This window comes from Acipenser ruthenus, chromosome 35, assembly GCF_902713425.1.
Source record: "Acipenser ruthenus chromosome 35, fAciRut3.2 maternal haplotype, whole genome shotgun sequence".
Lineage (NCBI taxonomy): Eukaryota > Metazoa > Chordata > Actinopteri > Acipenseriformes > Acipenseridae > Acipenser > Acipenser ruthenus.
Window position 1 is genome coordinate 5,860,250 of NC_081223.1, and position 17,742 is coordinate 5,877,991.

General features: G+C 47.4%; 1 pseudogene; it reads right to left on the reverse strand.

Annotated features, from left to right (window-relative positions):
* Positions 1-17,742, reverse strand: part of LOC117395249 (P2X purinoceptor 4-like) — a 36,606-nt pseudogene that overhangs the window by 4,987 nt on the left and 13,877 nt on the right.

Below are 17,742 nucleotides of genomic sequence, written 5' to 3' on the forward strand. Positions count from 1 at the left end.
TTTTTTCCCCTCACCGCAGAAATTCCCCACACAGCTGCTCAGTTGAACTGAAGGTTCAGTGAGTATCCTCCGATCCCATGACCGAGCCAGTTTCCTTTTCTACACCCAGGAACTAGAGAGAGGATGTCAGGGAACTACCGGCCTCTGGAGGACAAAGGCCAGCCCTGCAGGTGTCTGCCGAGCTCGCTAGGCGTCTGGCCAGGAGGGTCCTGTGTAGCATGATGATGAGAAACAGTGTGCCGGGTTTGCCTCCCTAACCTGCAGGAGCACCAGAGCCACTGTGACACTCCCTCTGGAAACATCGCACAGCCAGGACCCGGACCTGTGCTCCTCTGACTATATGACTCACCTGCACATCACACACTGTGCTTGTACCAGCAACATCACACAGCCAGGACCCGGACCTGTGCTCCCCTGACTATATGACTCACCTGCACATCACACACTGTGCTTGTACCAGCAACATCACACAGCCAGGACCCGGACCTGTGCTCCTCTGACTATATGACTCACCTGCACATCACACACTGTGCTTGTACCAGCAACATCACACAGCCAGGACCCGGACCTATGCTCCCCTGACTATATGACTCAATCAAACAGCCAGGACCCGGACCTGTGCTCCCCTGACTATATGACTCACCTGCACATCACACACTGTGCTTGTACCAGCAACATCACACAGCCAGGACCCGGACCTGTGCTCCCCTGACTATATGACTCACCTGCACATCACACACTGTGCTTGTACCAGGTGAGCCACTCTTGGACCCCCCTCAGAAACTGTATTCTAACTAAAATACAGACACCCCGTCAATTTACCAGACTATAGTATAGGGTGGTGCAAGCAGTCTGGTAAAGTGATTTTTTGGGGATAATAAACCCACATTCTGAAAGCAACCCATCCAGAGATCTATACACACAAGACGTTACGACTAACTGAAATTAGGAACAGATAGTATATATAACATGCTTAACTAAAGGCAATAACTTTTGAGTTTGTACAAAACATACACACACTGTGATCTATAACACACATACTTGGAAGCATTCCTCATTCCCTCGATCGGACACCAGGCAAACACCTCACAGGTTTTTACTGATGAGTTAAATTCAACACATTGGCCAGTCGGATCCCCTGAGGATAAAAAAATAAATATTCTAAGCTTTAAAATCAGTTTTACTAAGCTTTTTCACCACTATATTTTCTTCCTTTGAAAGGTCTCTAATGGTACTACTTGAATGATCTAAAAAGTGGCAGATTCACATACTCAACTATCTGATGTACTAAGATGTTTACTAAGATAGGTAAGTTAAGGAAACAATGATATAGGTGGGTATAGGAGCAGTGAAACTGGTTGGAAAATGTAGATTGTTTTAAAACCTTACCTTTAAATGATACCTTTAAGCCAGGCTTGTTTTGATGTAACTAACATTTAGAACACTGTGTATCTGGGAGTATTCCACTGTTTAATTTAACAATGGAATTGTGACAGGATGAAAACCCTCACTTGTAAATCGTGTTTATTTGGGTTGAATTTTATTTTGTTAGTCTGTTTTGTACCGGTACTTGTTTTCATGAAAGTTCATTTTGAGCCTCAATGATCTGTTCATCTTCATGTGAATGCAGCTGGTTTAGCTGAATTGCTTAAATGATTGGTAATGTAGTCTGGATGCGCAGCCCTTTGAGCTGCTGCTAGTTCTGTTTTGGACTCATGGGAGATGCTGGCTACCTGTGTGCGATCCTGCTCTGCTACAGAGAGCTATTTTGTTAGAAGTCTATTAGGTAACTTTTGTTTTTGAATGGTTAAAAGTATTTAGTTTTAGATTTCATTTAATAAACGTGTGCAGTGCTGTGCTGGAACTGCATCCTCTGACTCCTACTCCAGTGTATCAGCGCTTGCTACCATTCTGTCTTTGTCCAGCACGGTCAAGCCCTCACAGGAATAATCCTTGCCGTGGAGTTTTGCAGAATCTATATTCCATTCACACAAACGATAGCAGCTCAACTGAATCAAACACTAGAGCAAAAGATGACATACCATTACTCTTCTGGTTAGTATATTCCTTTGTGCAATCCTCATTTGAGCTGCATATTGTTCCAGAGTCTGGTCCCTAAAGAAGATGGAAAAGGGCGGTTTATGTACACATGCTGCATCATTGGACCTGTTTTTGTTATTTTTTTAAGAACATGTAACATCAGACAAAAATTTTGAAAAACAGAAATCAAATCAAACCTGTTTATAAATCACTAAAAGTTTTGGAAGAATGCTGTGGAATTCACAATGGGCTGTCAAGTAAGTGAACACTGAATGAATTGCATGCTAATATACAGGCTAAAAACTGCATCTCATTATTTCTGACACTGGGAGAGGGACAATCAGAGCCAGATGCATAGGCAAAGTAGGCATGTGCCTACGGCCCGAACTCAAGGGGGGGCCCAAAATGTTTTTTTTTTTTTTTTAAACATATACAGATTTACGCCTAAACTGGAAAACAACACTCACTGAACTTGTATGCCAAAACACTGGCGATTTCTCTGCTCTTCTGGAGAAAAGGGCATTTTATTTAATGAAGGAAGTCAAAACCCACTGGATCAACAAAAAAACAAAACAAAAAAAAATAAGGAAACATTATTGCAGATTTTGCATGCAGTAAACTGTAACGTATTTGACTACACAACAATGTACAGGTATGTTTGTTTTTTACTATTTATTTTTGTGGACTATTATGGAGCTACCGTTAATGAACAAAAGCTTGAACACCCTTCTATATATTACCTATATATCAACTTCATATGGTGCTCCATGTTGCCTTTTTATTCACTAAATCATCCTGATTGTAATCTTGTTTTAAATCTGGCAAGTAGAGTCTCCAATAGAAATGTAGGAATGTGCTGTCACTCAGTTGTTGGGCGGGTCTAAAGTATTCAGAACGAATCAATGATAAATACAAGTCAAGAAGGCAGGACATTGCCCTGCAGCACAGGAAAATGTATTTATTATTATTTTTGTAGAAGCTTTTATTTTTTTTAATGTGAAAAGGGTAAAGTCAACGTGAATTGATTAACCATTTCCAGTTTTCCCGGTGTTTCAGTGTTTATTGGCTATCCACCGAAGAAGAAAAAAAAACCAGAAGCCCTAATTACAGTGTTGTTGTATATAAACATGTAACACCTTTCATTCTATATCGCAGTTAAAGTAATGTAGGCCTATATTTGATATAGAAGCTTTGTACCGGGATAAAAAATAAATTTAAAAAAAGATTTTGTTCTACGAAGCGTCAGTAACTGGAATCTGTAAATTTGCTGTAAAATCTGCTTCAGCGAGTGACAGCTAAACAGTTCAAATAAGATACTAAAGGACTATGCTGTGCAAAAAGGAGCACAAAATTAACAATATGTAAGTTACATGCATAACGATTTCTGTTTAGTTTTCAAGTAGCCTAAAATGACAGGTAGATTAATGCAGTTTGCAATTATTGTGCTTTTAAATATATTATAAATTATGATGTTTCTGTGACTTCATATTAGTTCAGTAAAATCATACATGTAATATAAAGCATTCTGTTAATGGTAAAGGCATATTTTATGTAAGGACTGGGAATCACCAACCTGCTTAATTGTGTTAAACTGTATTCCACAGACCGGGTTTGGTCTGTGGAAAAGGTGGCAACCCTAGGTGGAGCGCTAGTTATAAAGGCTATAGTGTATAGAGGTGTGTGCGTGTGTGTGTGTATGTTTGTATGTATATGTGTGTGTGTGTGTATGTTTGTATGTATATGTGTGTGTGTGTGTATGTTTGTATGTATATGTGTGTGTGGCTGTTTGTTCAGTGGTAGGGGGCTCACAAGTGTATGCTTGCCTAGGGCCCAGTGATGGCTTAATCCAGCCCTGGGAACGATTGTAAATGATTGGCTGGGAGGTGAGTCCATATATACGTATTTCTTAGCAGACACCCTTATCCAGGGTGACTTACAATTGTTACATCGTATTATATTTACCTACAATTACATTTTTTACATTATTTTTTTACATACAATTACCTATTTATACAGTTTTTTATATACCTTTGCTAATATACAATATAGATGCCAGCATCTTTAAAAGTAGTTACCTCCAGACAGTTTCCTTGAGTTTGATTCTTTGTGACTACTGCATTAGTAACAACAAAAAAGGAGTCCTTCCCCTGTGGAAGAAAATGAGAATTGTAATACAAAGGAAATTAGGACATAACTGTCACTTTAAGCATTAGTAGAACCTTGGTGTCATCCCACTTAAATATCTGTCAGTTAACCTTTAATTACCTGTCAGTCACCCTATTTAAACCACAGTCAGCTTCCTAATTCTCATCTTGCTTTTCAGTTTGTGGTTAGCTAGCAGACCTGCAGACCCAATCTTAAAACAAATGTTTTGTTTTCAATCGGCTTAAAATGACTACTAACCCGATGCAGCTTTCGTTTTCATATGATTCAGATGAAGATTTTTTCACTCCTTCTGGCTGTCTGCCTGTAACAAATAATCCACCGACAAAACTCACAAAGAAATCCTGGAGCGATTGGGCTGCTTTATTTGTTTCATACTGCAATTCCATATCGGCAGAGCCAGTTTTTCCCCTCAAAAGTCACAACAGAAATCCAAGCTTGTCAGTTCACACTATGCCCCTGTAGTGCAAGCTTCACTCACTCATGATCCAGCTACTACAACCCTGCACTTTTCAATTTCATCTGATCCTTCGTCCGATTTGCATTATCAGATTTTTAACAATATGAAGCAACTCATTCATCCTCTTTCCACCTCAATTTCTACAGTATCTGATGCCTGGATGCTCTCGATATCAGGATCACTCGCTTGGAACCGGCAGCCATTACTTCCTCATCAGTAGCACCAGCAGCAGCACTCGTCTCTCCCGCTGCTTCAGCCACGCCCACTCCTGATCTCGAGCTGCCAATCTTCACTCTAGTGACTTCGACTAGTTCAGGATCCTCTTCTGCTTCAGTAGTTCATCGCCACTCTCTCTCTCCTCAATTGAGACGTAATATTATTGAAGGTAAAGATATTAATTTGGTCTCAATACTTATTCAAACCTCAGAATTTCTGGATCACAGGGTAGTAGACTGTGGAGATTTGTCTGTTCACGGATCCTTGGCTGTGTAAAAATCTTACTGTGACAGGATTGACCGAGGTTTGAGACAGTTTTAAAGTTCAAAAATAAAGTTTTTAATAAACAAAAATAATCAAATAAATAGGCACGATGGCCAAACAAAAAGGTTTCAAACACAAAATACAAACACAAAACAAAAACTTACAAAATAAAGTTTCCAGGCTGGGCGTTGCCTTCACTGGAACAGAAAACACAGCACAAACAAAACACTCCTTCTCTTTCCAGAACTCTCTCTACAACTCCCCCCAGCCACGGCCTCTCCCCTGGCTTTTATTCCCTGTGGCTGGAGCCCAATTAATCAATAATAGCTAATTATTCAATTAGGGCTCCAGCCACATTCTCACATGTTTTCCTGGCAGGGAGGAATTTTAACCCCCTCCCTGCCAGTCCCAACCATGATCATAAAGACGGGGCAGTCCCCTGTCACATATCCCCCCCCTTATGCCAAGCACAACATGGCCTAAATGGCCACCTCCCCCTCAGTCTCAGTCCCGGAAGAGGGGGAAGCACAGTGTCCATGGGGGCGGCCATGGTGGGACGTCCGGCACCACCCAATTCTTCGTGGCCGGCAGCTCCCTCTTCCGGGGCTCCAGCCACACACTATCTTGCCACGAAAGTGCCGCTGGGGGAGCTGGTCTCCTGACCTCCCTCCCCCTCTTCATGGCCGGCAACTCCCCTCCGTGGGGCTCCGGCCATAGTGTAGCGACCCCAGGCGAAGCAGGATCCCTGGCAACCCCAGGCGAAGCAGGATTCCCGAAGACCCCAAGCGACGGCAGCAGCGGCGGACCCTTGGGAGGCGACGGCAGCAGCAGCGGACCCTCGGGAGGCGACGGAAGCAGCAGCGGACCCTCGGGAGGCGGAGACGGGAACGACGGCCCGGCTCCCTCTGGTGGCGGAGGCGGGAACGGCGGCCCGGCTCCCTCTGGTGGCGGAGGCGGGAACGGCGGCCCGGCTCCCTCTGGTGGCGGAGGCGGGAACGGCGGCCCGGCTCCCTCTGGTGGCGGAGACGGGAACGGCGGCTCGTCTCCCTCTGCTGGCGGAGGCGGGAACGGCAACTCGTCTCCCTCTGCTGGCGGAGGCGGGAACGGCAACTCGTCTCCCTCTGCTGGCGGAGGCGGGAACGGCAACTCGTCTCCCTCTGCTGGCGGAGGCGGGAACGGCAACTCGTCTCCCTTTGCTGGCGGAGGCGGAAACGGCAGCTCGTCTCCCTCTGCTGGCGGAGGCGGGAACGGCAACTCGTCTCCCTCTGCTGGCGGAGACGGGAACAACAGCTCGTCTCCCTCTGCTGGCGGAGGCGGAAACAACAACTCGTCTCCCTCTGCTGGCGGAGGCGGGAACAGCAGCTCGTCTCCCTCTGCTGGCGGAGGCGGGAACAGCAGCTCGTCTCCCTCTGCTGGCGGAGGCGGAAACAGCAGCTCGTCTCCCTCTGCTGGCGGAGGCGGAAACAGCAGCTCATCTCCCTCTGCTGGCGGAGGCGGGAACAGCAGCTCATCTCCCTCTGCTGGCGGAGGCGGGAACAGCAGCTCGTCTCCCTCTGCTGGCGGAGGCGGAAACAGCAGCTCGTCTCCCTCTGCTGGCGAAGGCGGAAACAGCAGCTCGTCTCCCTCTGCTGGCGGAGGCAGAAACAGCAGCTCGTCTCCCTCTGCTGGCGGAGGCGGAAACAGCAGCTCGTCTCCCTCTGCTGGCGGACCCTCGGGAGGCGACTCCTCCCCTTCTGGCTCTCGGGACGGCGGCTCCTTCCCTTCTGGCTCTCGGGACGGCGGCAGCAGGGGAACCAGCAGGCATGCTCCTTCTGCTGGTGACGGTGATGGAGGCAAAACCAGCAGGAACTCTCCCTCTGCTGGTGGACACCTGGACTGTGGACGTTGGGCCTTCCCCCTCTTGGGCTCTGGACGCACCGACTCCCCCCTCTTGGGCGCAGGACGCACCGACTCCCCCCTATTGGGCGCAGGACGTTCGGGCACCTCCCACTCAGGCGCAGGACGTTCGGGCTCCTCCCACTCAGGCGCAGGACGTTCGGGCTCCTCCCACTCCAGGTCTGTGTCCGGTAACACCTCCGGGCAGTGGTGCTCCTCATGCCCGTACTGCATGCACTGAGTGCACCACTCCTCTTCCTCCCATGTCTTCCTTCCTCTCTGCCTCCTTCTTCTCCCCTCTGTTTGCGTGGGGCAGATGGCCACTGTGTGCCCATATGCTCCAAAGCCAGTGCACAACTCTGCCGCGAGACTTTTTAAAAACAACTCCCCGTCGTCATCTGCCTCCTCCTGGGCCAGGGCGTAGGGGCATCCTGCCCAGTTGTGGCCATAGACTTCACCGCGCCCACACCAGTCCGCTGGTAGCACTTCTGGGCAGGATCTCCATCGATGATCCAGCATCCATGAACACCAGGGGAAAAGGCTGGCTGGGTCCTCCAGCTGGGGTGGCTGTTGTTGCAGCAGCCTACATTTCTTCGGCTGCTGCATCTCCTGCCTTTGCCGCTGTCTGCTCTTCCTCCCCCATTTAAATCAAGTTTCCAAAAAAAACCTCCCAAAAAAGAAAGAAAAAAAAAATTACTGCTCTGAGCCTCCAGGTGGCGCTATCCCGTTCTGACACCAACTGTGACAGGATTGACCGAGGTTTGAGACTCAGAGACAGTTTTAAAGTTCAAAAATAAAGTTTTTAATAAACAAAAATAATCAAATAAATAGGCACGATGGCCAAACAAAAAGGTTTCAAACACAAAATACAAACACAAAACAAAAACTTACAAAATAAAGTTTCCAGGCTGGGCGTTGCCTTCACTGGAACAGAAAACACAGCACAAACAAAACACTCCTTCTCTTTCCAGAACTCTCTCTACAACTCCCCCCAGCCACGGCCTCTCCCCTGGCTTTTATTCCCTGTGGCTGGAGCCCAATTAATCAATAATAGCTAATTATTCAATTAGGGCTCCAGCCACATTCTCACATGTTTTCCTGGCAGGGAGGAATTTTAACCCCCTTCCTGCCAGTCCCAACCATGATCATAAAGACGGGGCAGTCCCCCGTCACACTTACTCTTGGAGAATTTGTGCTTGCTTTCTCTGTTTTTCGCGATGTCCTTTGTGAAGTTTATGCTCACCGACGGTCAGATATGGCGGTACCATTTTTTATGAGTATCATAAAGCTTTTTCAGCCAAAGCAGCTTCTCAGTTTGCGTCGGACAATACACTTGTTTGATTGACTAGTCTCAACCCAATCCTGATCTGTTTAACAGATTCTTCAGTGTTCTTCGCGCTAACACTTGAGGAGTTTGGGTTTCCACCGCCTATTCTACCTCTGTGTCCAAACGCAGCCTCCAATTATTCTTCCCCTGCTCTCAACAACACTCCTTTCTTCAGGAATTGCGCGTCTGCAGTTTCTCCTATTAATTCTTCTGTGCTGCCTTTTTCATTAAGCAAAGATTCTCATGGAAGACTTGACAGAAATACGATGATTCTTGGTTGTAAATCACCCTCCTGACCTGTGAGGGTGCTAAGCAGCGAGAACAGAGTTACTTGGACGGGCTGTCCTGACAGTTATTTCCCAGGGTTCAAGGGAAGTCGGTGAAGGGGAAGGGGGCAAGACTCTGTTGCAATAACGCATTCACCCGGAAGGGAAACGACGTGGCAGCCGCAGAATGGAGAGACGGTTGCACTCGTTTAACAAGGGGTCATGTGTGACAGCATAAATCATAATCTGTTCCTTCGCATTGGTTTGTGTTTGAACCTTGAAGGACTGTGAGAGACCCAAGTGAACGTAACAGTATCATGAGTGTTTTGTTTGTTTTGTCTGTTAGTAATTTGTCTTCTTTGTAAATTGTCAGATGGCTAACACGTTTTCTGAGCTGTCGCCGTGGGCCAGCACAAAGCCGGAACAACACATCACCACCGTCACAAAATACTTGTAACTTGTATCACCCACCAAGAGCACTACTGCACACACCCAGAACTGGTGACCGTGTCTGTATTATTGTGGGGTGGATATTATTGTTTATTATTTGGGACAGCAATCCCGTTGTTATTTACCCCGTGCAGTACACATTGTGTATTGCCAGGAGATTATTGTTTGGTCGCCAGATCTGGAAATTATAAATAAAACCCTTTCCAAACTGGATTACAATTATCTCTGTCTGCTTCATTCACGCACTGCTTGAATGAAGCATTGGCTTCCGTAGCCATTATATAGTGTACATACCAGATTTCTCCAGCCTTGCCAAGCCGATCTGTGAACTTCTTTCAGTTCCCAGAGGGGGAGGGGTAAGGAGGAAGAACTCAAAATGGAGAACAGAGGCCAAGCGGTCATTCCAGCCACCACCATCCCAACCAGTAGAATGGACTGCGAGGCATCAGGACATACTAGAGAGGTTAGTGGAAGCCCTGACAAGTCCACCAGTGAAGGCATACCCTGATTGTGAAAAACCGTTTGTGTTGCATGTTGATGCTTCAGAAGAAGGTCTGGGAGCAGTCAGGAGGCAGGAGGGTGTACTGAGAGTTGTTGCTTATGGATCCCGAACCTTGACTCCTGCAGAAAAAAATGACAGACTTCACTCAGGAAAGCTGGAATTCCTAGCTTTAAAATGGGTCATCACAGAGCGTTTCCGTGACTACCTCTTCTATGCTCCTCACTTTACAGTATATAGTGACAACAATCCGTTGACCTATATAATGAAGACAGCCTAGCTAAACGCTACAGGCCATCGCTGGGTGGCAGAACTTGCAGATTATCGATTTACTTTGAAGTACCGTCCGGGATCTGCCAATAGAGATGCTGACTTCTTATCAAGGAGGCCCACAAAGATCGACGAGCTTATGACTGAATGTACACAAGAGTGCCAGCCTGATACTCTAGCTGCAATGGAAGAAGCACTTGATGCTCAGGAAAGAGGTGGTGTTGACTGGATCGCCACTGTGTCGTGTGATGTGGCCACTTTGGCAGAAACTGTATGGGAATGTGAGACTACAGCCCAACTACAGATGACTGAGGACATCAGAGATGCACAGAAAGGGGACCCAGTTATCAGTAGAGTTCCAACCCTAAAGCTGCAGAACAATGTCCTGAAGAATAAGGAAAGGCAAAAAGAACCTGCAACAGTAAGACATCTACCGAGAGAGTGGCCTCACTTGCAAGTGGACAAGAATGGAATACTTTGCCGCAAACAGCAACAAAACTTCAAATGGTCCTGCCAGAGAAGTATAAGATGGTAGTCTTCAAGCAACTTCATGAGAAGATGGGGCACTTGGGAGCTGACAGGATGCTTGCTTTAGCCAGAGATCGTTACTATTGGCCGAAAATGAGAGAAGAAATCGAGCACTACATAACTAAAGTGTGTAGATGTCTAAAACAAAAGAAACCAAATTGAACAACAAGAACTCCGCTACAAAGTATTGTAACCATTGCACCGTTCGAGATGATCTCCATTGATTACCTGCACTTAGAAAGAAGCAAAGGTGGATATGAATATATTCTAGTCATTGTAGATCATTTTACCAAGTTTGCTCAGGCCTATGCAACATCAAACAAATCTGGAAAGACTGCAGCACAGAAAATATTCAATGATTTCATCCTGAGATTTGGATTCCCATTGAAAATCCATCACGACCAGGAAAGGGAGTTTGAAAATGAGCTCTTCAGGAAACTGCAGGATTACCTCAATAAAGTGGTCCATGCCTATAATTCTACTGTCCACGAGGCAACTGGATTTTCCCCGTTTTTTCTGCTCTTTGGCCGAGAACCAAAGCTACCAATCAACCTGTTTTTCCAAGAGAACAAGAAATGGAAAAGCAGTCCCATGAAAGTTATGCAGAAAAGTGCAAAACAGCTATGCAGGAAGCCTATGAGATTGTGTCTAAAAACTTAAAAAAATCTGCAGCACGTGGAAACAAGTATTACAATCGGCGAGCCTGGAGTTCAGTTCTGGAATCAGGAGATCACGTGCTGGTAAGAAATTTGTCTGAGAGAGGAGGACCTGGGAAGTTACGTGCACACTGGGAAGATAAGATACATGCAGTGAAAAAAGAAGAGGGACAGACAGTCCAGTGTATGAGGTTGAGCCATTAGAAGGAAGTGGGAGAATAAGAGTTCTGCACAGAAACTTGCTAATGCCCTGTCCATATCTTGTAGATGGACAAATGAGTAGTAATGCACAGCCAAAACAAAAACCCCACAGTCAAAAGAAAAAAACACCCCGGCGCAGAGACTATACTGTTTCAGTGAATCAGGAAAATTCTGAAAGCTCGGGTGAAGAACCATATGGTTTCTTTATAACAGCACCTAGAACTGTTACAAGAGAAGAAACAAACTTCAGATGTAACAGACAATCTGTGTGAGTGAGACAGCCATGAATGCTGTATACCTACGATCGTTTCGGGGAACCTACCTATCGACCTGCTGACCAGAGAGTACACAGTGAGATGGAGGGACCTGCAATGCTTAGAAGGAAACCTGTACCAATTGTTTGGGCTCCACCGAGAGCCACCCAAGTCTGGTCACTTCTGCTTGGTAGGCCAAGGATGCTGAACAAAGGACTCAGAGACTGTTAAATGTTTCATGTTCTTGTTAAAAAAAATGTTAAATAACAAAAGTTATGTGTGGATGTGGCAAAGTGCCCCGCCCCTGTGTGCATTTGTGTGTTCTGTGTTGTATGTTGCGTGCGTGTGTGTGTTAATGTTGGTGTATAGTCATTGGTACACGGGATATAAACGGGTCTGTGTTTCACGTGTATTTAAAGTGTATTTAGGCACGAGGAGAGCACAAATCACTTCACGTGCTGGTTAAATGTAATATGTGAGCACGGGGTTGCACAGAATTAATTCACGTGCTGGGATTCAAGTGAATAATTAATTAGTAATTGAATCCCAGCACAATAGTATATATAGACGCACATTTCTTGCAGTCGGGGTTGGTGTTCGGTGAGTGGAGAACGGGTGTGGAGAGGTAAAAGTAATAACAAGAAGAAGAAGAAGAAGAAGAAGAAGAAGAATAATATTAGTTGTATCTGCTCACCGTGTTTTGTTCGTCTGTCTGTGCACTGTTTAGTTCGTTTCGTTTGTCTATTTATTTTGGCGCAAGTGCCGTGTCCTGTGTTTTCTGTTTAAACCTTTTATTTTGTCATTAAACGCTGAGTGCAGCCATTGCACTCAGCATTTCTCATCACCATCACCGTCTCTGTGTATTCCTTTTCTGGTCTGACGCCACCCACTCTGGCCGTCTTTGTGACACGTGGTGTCAGAAGTGGGATAATAGCGCCTCCAAGCGTCAGACCAGGAGAGGGGGTTCTGTGAAAAAAAAAAAAAAAAAAAGTAAAGCGAGGATGGGAAGAAAGAGCTGCAGGAAGCAGCAGAAGCAGCAGCAGCAACAACAGCTGCAGCCCTCATCCTGCATGCCGGGCTGGGAGGAGGACAGCCAAAATGGGGCAGTAGCCACCCCTCTACCCCCACTGCCACCGGGTTCCCCACCGTCCCGGGAAATATGGGACTGGCTGGTGCACCCCGAGGGGAACTTCGCCAGTGACCTCCCCATGGTTATTCACGCACTGCAGATGCGAGATGGGAAACGATGGGAGGACTGGGAGCAACAGCACAACCCGGCATCCGTTCGTGACCTCACCATGGTGGTGCTGGGTTACCTAGCTGCAGACATGGGAGGGATGCCGTCCAGTGAGCAAGAGGGAGAGGAGCAGTCGCTGTCCTCTCCAGTACCTGAGCGGGAGGAGCCTGAGCGTCCACAGCCCGAGTGGGAGGAGCCTGAGCGTCCACAGCCCGAGTGGGAGGAGCCTGAGCGTCCACAGCCCGAGTGGGAGGAGCCTGAGCGTCCACAGCCCGAGTGGGAGGAGCCTGAGCGTCCACAGCCCGAGTGGGAGGAGCCTGAGCGTCCACAGCCCGAGTGGGAGGAGCCTGAGCATCCACAGCCCGAGTGGGAGGAGCCTGAGCGTCCACAGCCCGAGTGGGAGGAACCCGAACGTCCTACGCCTGAGTGGGGGGAACCCGAGTGTCCACAGCCCAAAAGGGAGGAGTCGGGGCGTCCACAGCCCAAAAGGGAGGAGGTCGGGGATGATGGCTGGGAGGTTTTTTTAAAGAACCTCGCAGCAGAGTTATGCCCTGGCTGTGGGGCTTATGGGCACACGTTAGCCATATGCCCCACCCAGTATGAAGAGGAGGAACCAGCGCCCAGACGGGGGGACCGCGAGCGTCCAGCGCCCAGACGGGGGGACCGCGAGCGTCCAGCGCCCAGACGGGGGGACCGCGGGAATCCGAAGCCTGAGAGGCAGCTGTTCCCACCTTCACCAGCAGAGCAAGAATGCCTGCTGGTTTCCCCATCACAACCAGCAGAGGTAGAATGCCTGCTGGTTTCCCCAGCACAACCAGCAGAGGTAGAATGCCTGCTGGTTTCCCCAGCACAACCAGCAGAGGAAGAATGCCTGCTGGTTTCCCCAGCCCAACCAGCAGAGGAAGAATGCCTGCTGGTTTCCCCATCACAACCAGCAGAGGTAGAATGCCTGCTTGTTTCCCCAGCACAACCAGCAGAGGTAGAATGCCTGCTGGTTTCCCCAGCACAACCAGCAGAGGAAGAATGCCTGCTGGTTTCCCCAGCCCAACCAGCAGAGGAAGAATGCCTGCTGGTTTCCCCAGCACAACCAGCAGAGGAAGAATGCCTGCTGGTTTCCCCAGCACAACCAGCAGAGGAAGAATGCCTGCTGGTTTCCCCAGCACAACCAGCAGAGGAAGAATGCCTGCTGGTTTCCCCTTCAGAAGCAGAGCCGCACCAGTCCGCTGCAAGAGAGGCAGAGCAGCACCAGTCCCCTGAAAAAGGGGGAGACTACACGCTGCTCCCACCTCCATCGGCAGGAGACTACACGCTGCTCCCACCTTCACCGGCAGGAGCAGAGCAGCCGGAGCTGCCTCTGCCTCCGCCACCTCCACCGGAAGGAGCAGAGCAGCAGGAGCTGCCTCTGCCACTTCCAGGAGCAGAGGAGCAGGAGCTGCCTCTGCCTCCGCCACCTACATCGGCAGGAGCAGAGCAGCCGGAGCTGCCTCTGCCTCCGCCACCTACACCGGCAGGAGCAAAGGAGCAGGAGCTGCCTCTGCCACTTCCAGGAGCAGAGGAGCAGGAGCTGCCTCTGCCACTTCCAGGAGCAGAGGAGCTGCCTCTGCCTCTGCCACTGCCAGAAGCAGAACAGCAGGAGCTGTCTCTGCTTCCCATACCTCCACCACGGGGAGTACGGTGGCCGGAGCCCCAGAAAGGGGAGCTGTCGGCCACGAAGAAGGGGGAGGAGGTCTGGAGACCACCAACCCCAGCAGCAGTTTCGCTGCCGGAGATCATGGGGGAGGTCAGGAGACCTGCTCCCACTGCAGCAGTTTCGCTGCCGGAGATCGTGGGGGAGGTCTGGAGACCTGCTCCCACTGCAGCAGTTTCGCTGCCGGAGATCGTGGGGGAGGTCCGGAGACCTGCTCCCACTGCAGCAGTTTCGCTGCCGGAGATCGTGGGGGAGGTCCGGAGACCTGCTCCCACAGCAGCAGTTTCGCTGCCGGAGATCGTGGGGGAGGTCCGGAGACCTGCTCCCACTGCAGCTTCTTCGCTGCCGGCAGTACTGTGGTCGGAGCCCCACCAAAGGGAGCTACTGGCTACAAAGAAGGGGACGAGGTCTGGAGACCACTTTCCCCAGCAGCAGTTTCGCTGCAGGAGTTCTTGTGGCCGGAGCCCCACAGGAGGGAGCTGCCGGCTACGAAGAAGGGGGAGGTCGGGGGACCACCTGCCCCCGCAGCTTTTTCGCTGCAGGACGGGACCAATAGGCTGTCAGCCGTGCCACTACCGGCAGGGGTGCTGACAGCATGGCCAGCCATGGGCCCACTGAAGCCTCCCTTCCCAGCCCGAGACTTTGTCCTGGACTGCTGGATTTTTAAGGGGGAGGTGGCCGTTGAGGCCATGTGTGCTGCGCACAAGGGGGGGTATATGTGGCAAAGTGCCCCGCCCCTGTGTGCATTTGTGTGTTCTGTGTTGTATGTTGCGTGCGTGTGTGTGTGTTAATGTTGGTGTATAGTCATTGGTACACAGGATATAAACGGGTCTGTGTTTCACGTGTATTTAAAGTGTAGATTTGTATTTAGGCACGAGGAGAGCACAAATCACTTCACGTGCTGGTTAAATGTAATATGTGAGCACGGGGTTGCACAGAATTAATTCACGTGCTGGGATTCAAGTGAATAATTAATTAGTAATTGAATCCCAGCACAATAGTATATATATAGACGCACATTTCTTGCAGTCGGGGTTGGTGTTCGGTGAGTGGAGAACGGGTGTGGAGAGGTAAAAGTAATAACAAGAAGAAGAAGAAGAAGAAGAAGAAGAAGAAGAAGAAGAATATTAGTTGTATCTGCTCACCGTGTTTTGTTCGTCTGTCTGTGCACTGTTTAGTTCGTTTCGTTTGTCTATTTATTTTGGCGCAAGTGCCGTGTCCCGTGTTTTCTGTTTAAACCTTTTATTTTGTCATTAAACGCTGAGTGCAGCCATTGCACTCAGCATTTCTCATCACCATCACCGTCTCTGTGTATTCCTTTTCTGGTCTGACGCCACCCACTCTGGCCGTCTTTGTGACAGTGGACCATTAAGGTATTTTAAAGTACATGTTTATTTACAATGCCTGACTGACAGTTAGTGTAGTTTTGAAGTAATTGTCTATTTACAGTCCCTAGTAACTACTGGGTTAGACTACCAGAGTATAACTGAACACGAAAGTGACACCTGTTCTTCAGTGAGTTAAAGATACAGAGTACTAGTACAGTTGACGGAATTTTGATTGGTACTATTCAAGTATTTGTGATCTAAGTGAAAAGTGGCATGTACATGTTTAAAACCAGAGAAAAAAGGAGTGAAATGGTAGATGTCATGCCTGTCTCATCATTTTTGTTGGTTGGCCAACCAACATAACTGTAGGCTAATTTAAACTCCTGAAAAACAAGAAAAATAGGACAGTTTTACTATTTCTTGTATTTATGCCATAAGTATTGAGATGAAAGGTGTAAAATGTAATCTTTGTAAAAGAAAACTTGCCACACACCACTTTAAGGTTAAATTGTTTATTACTGTTAATAAAATGTTTTGACAACATTTTTATTTTCTTAGTACGGGAGGGTGTTGAGCCCTAGAAAATGCTGGGAATAAAAATATGAACGTTGGGCATTAGTTGATGCATTTAAAAACCTTCATGCAGAAAACCAAAGGCACATACAATACCTGCTGTTTATAGTAGCCAGAGTCAAATTAGTTTGTAATGGAGCACTGTACCTTTAAGACGTAGACAGTTTTGAACGTGGGGAGGTGGAAGGTCACAGTGTGAAAGGTAGAGGAAAAGAAAAAATACAAACAAAACAAAAAGAAGACAAAAAAAGAAAAAGGAAGTGTGCACGTGTGATAACAGTGAACTGCTATTAAAAAATAAAGAAAATACAACTGAAAATGCTAGATCTGTGTGTAGAAAAAAACCTGAGTTGTATGTACGAAAGAAGTGATACGCCTTGCTTTGTTAAAAACCGATTGGGACCGTGGCTTAATAAAGTTGCAAGTAGAAGAAGAAAGCGGGCTGCTGCTTGTTTCTTTTAAGGGTGCAACATTACCGGTCTTGGAGGTCGATCGGTTCGGCCTCACCTCAGCGAGGGCGGTTCTCGAGCAGTCGAGGGGAGCCCCTCTTCTGTTGCTAAAGCCACAAGCACTTTGTCTTTATTTTAGTAGTCCCTTTACGCAGGCCTGGCTCCTGCCTCATGAAGTGTTTATTATTTAGAGCAATAAACAAATGAGGACCAATTAGATGTTGTTTCATGAAGCAGAATATTGAATTAACTGTATGATGATGAAAGTAAAGGCACTCTGATGATCGATTATAATATCAGTGAGAAGGAATTCAAGTGTAGCGGATAGGAGCGCAGGACCCGGGGGATCATTTTTCTAGTCCAGCAATACTTGATTATTATTATTTATTTCTTAGCAGATGCCCTTATCCAACTTATAATTGTTACAAGATACCACATTATTATTTACACATTATTTTTACATATAATTCCCCATTTATACAGTTGGGTTTTTACTGGAGCAATCTAGGTAAAGTACCTTGCTCAAGGGTACAGCAGCAGTGTCCCCCCCCCTGGGATTGAACCCATGACCCTCCAGTCAAGAGTCCAGAGCCCTAACCACTACTCCATACTGCTGCAGTAATCTGTGGTTATATAAAGTAGCCATTGTTTGTGAATGGAGGTGAACACAGGGGTGGTGTGCTGTAAGCTGCTCCTGTGAAAGAAGGACAAATAACATTGGTTTCATTCCTATTTACAATAGTGCGAGTCTGTGCAGAGTTGGCTGTTCACACAATCATAGCTTGCCTGAGCAGCGTTTATCACGGTTTTCATTATGTTCTTTTTATGTTTGCTTTTCTTTGTAGCTCTTTTGAGTTTGATCATATTAGCTCGCTGCACATGTAATGTTTGTACTTTGTTCTATGAGAAACTCATAGTAACAATTGTGTAGAATTGCTGCACCTTATACCATAGTATCAGTAAAGTTTGTCAACGTGACGAGGTATTCTGTTAGCATGT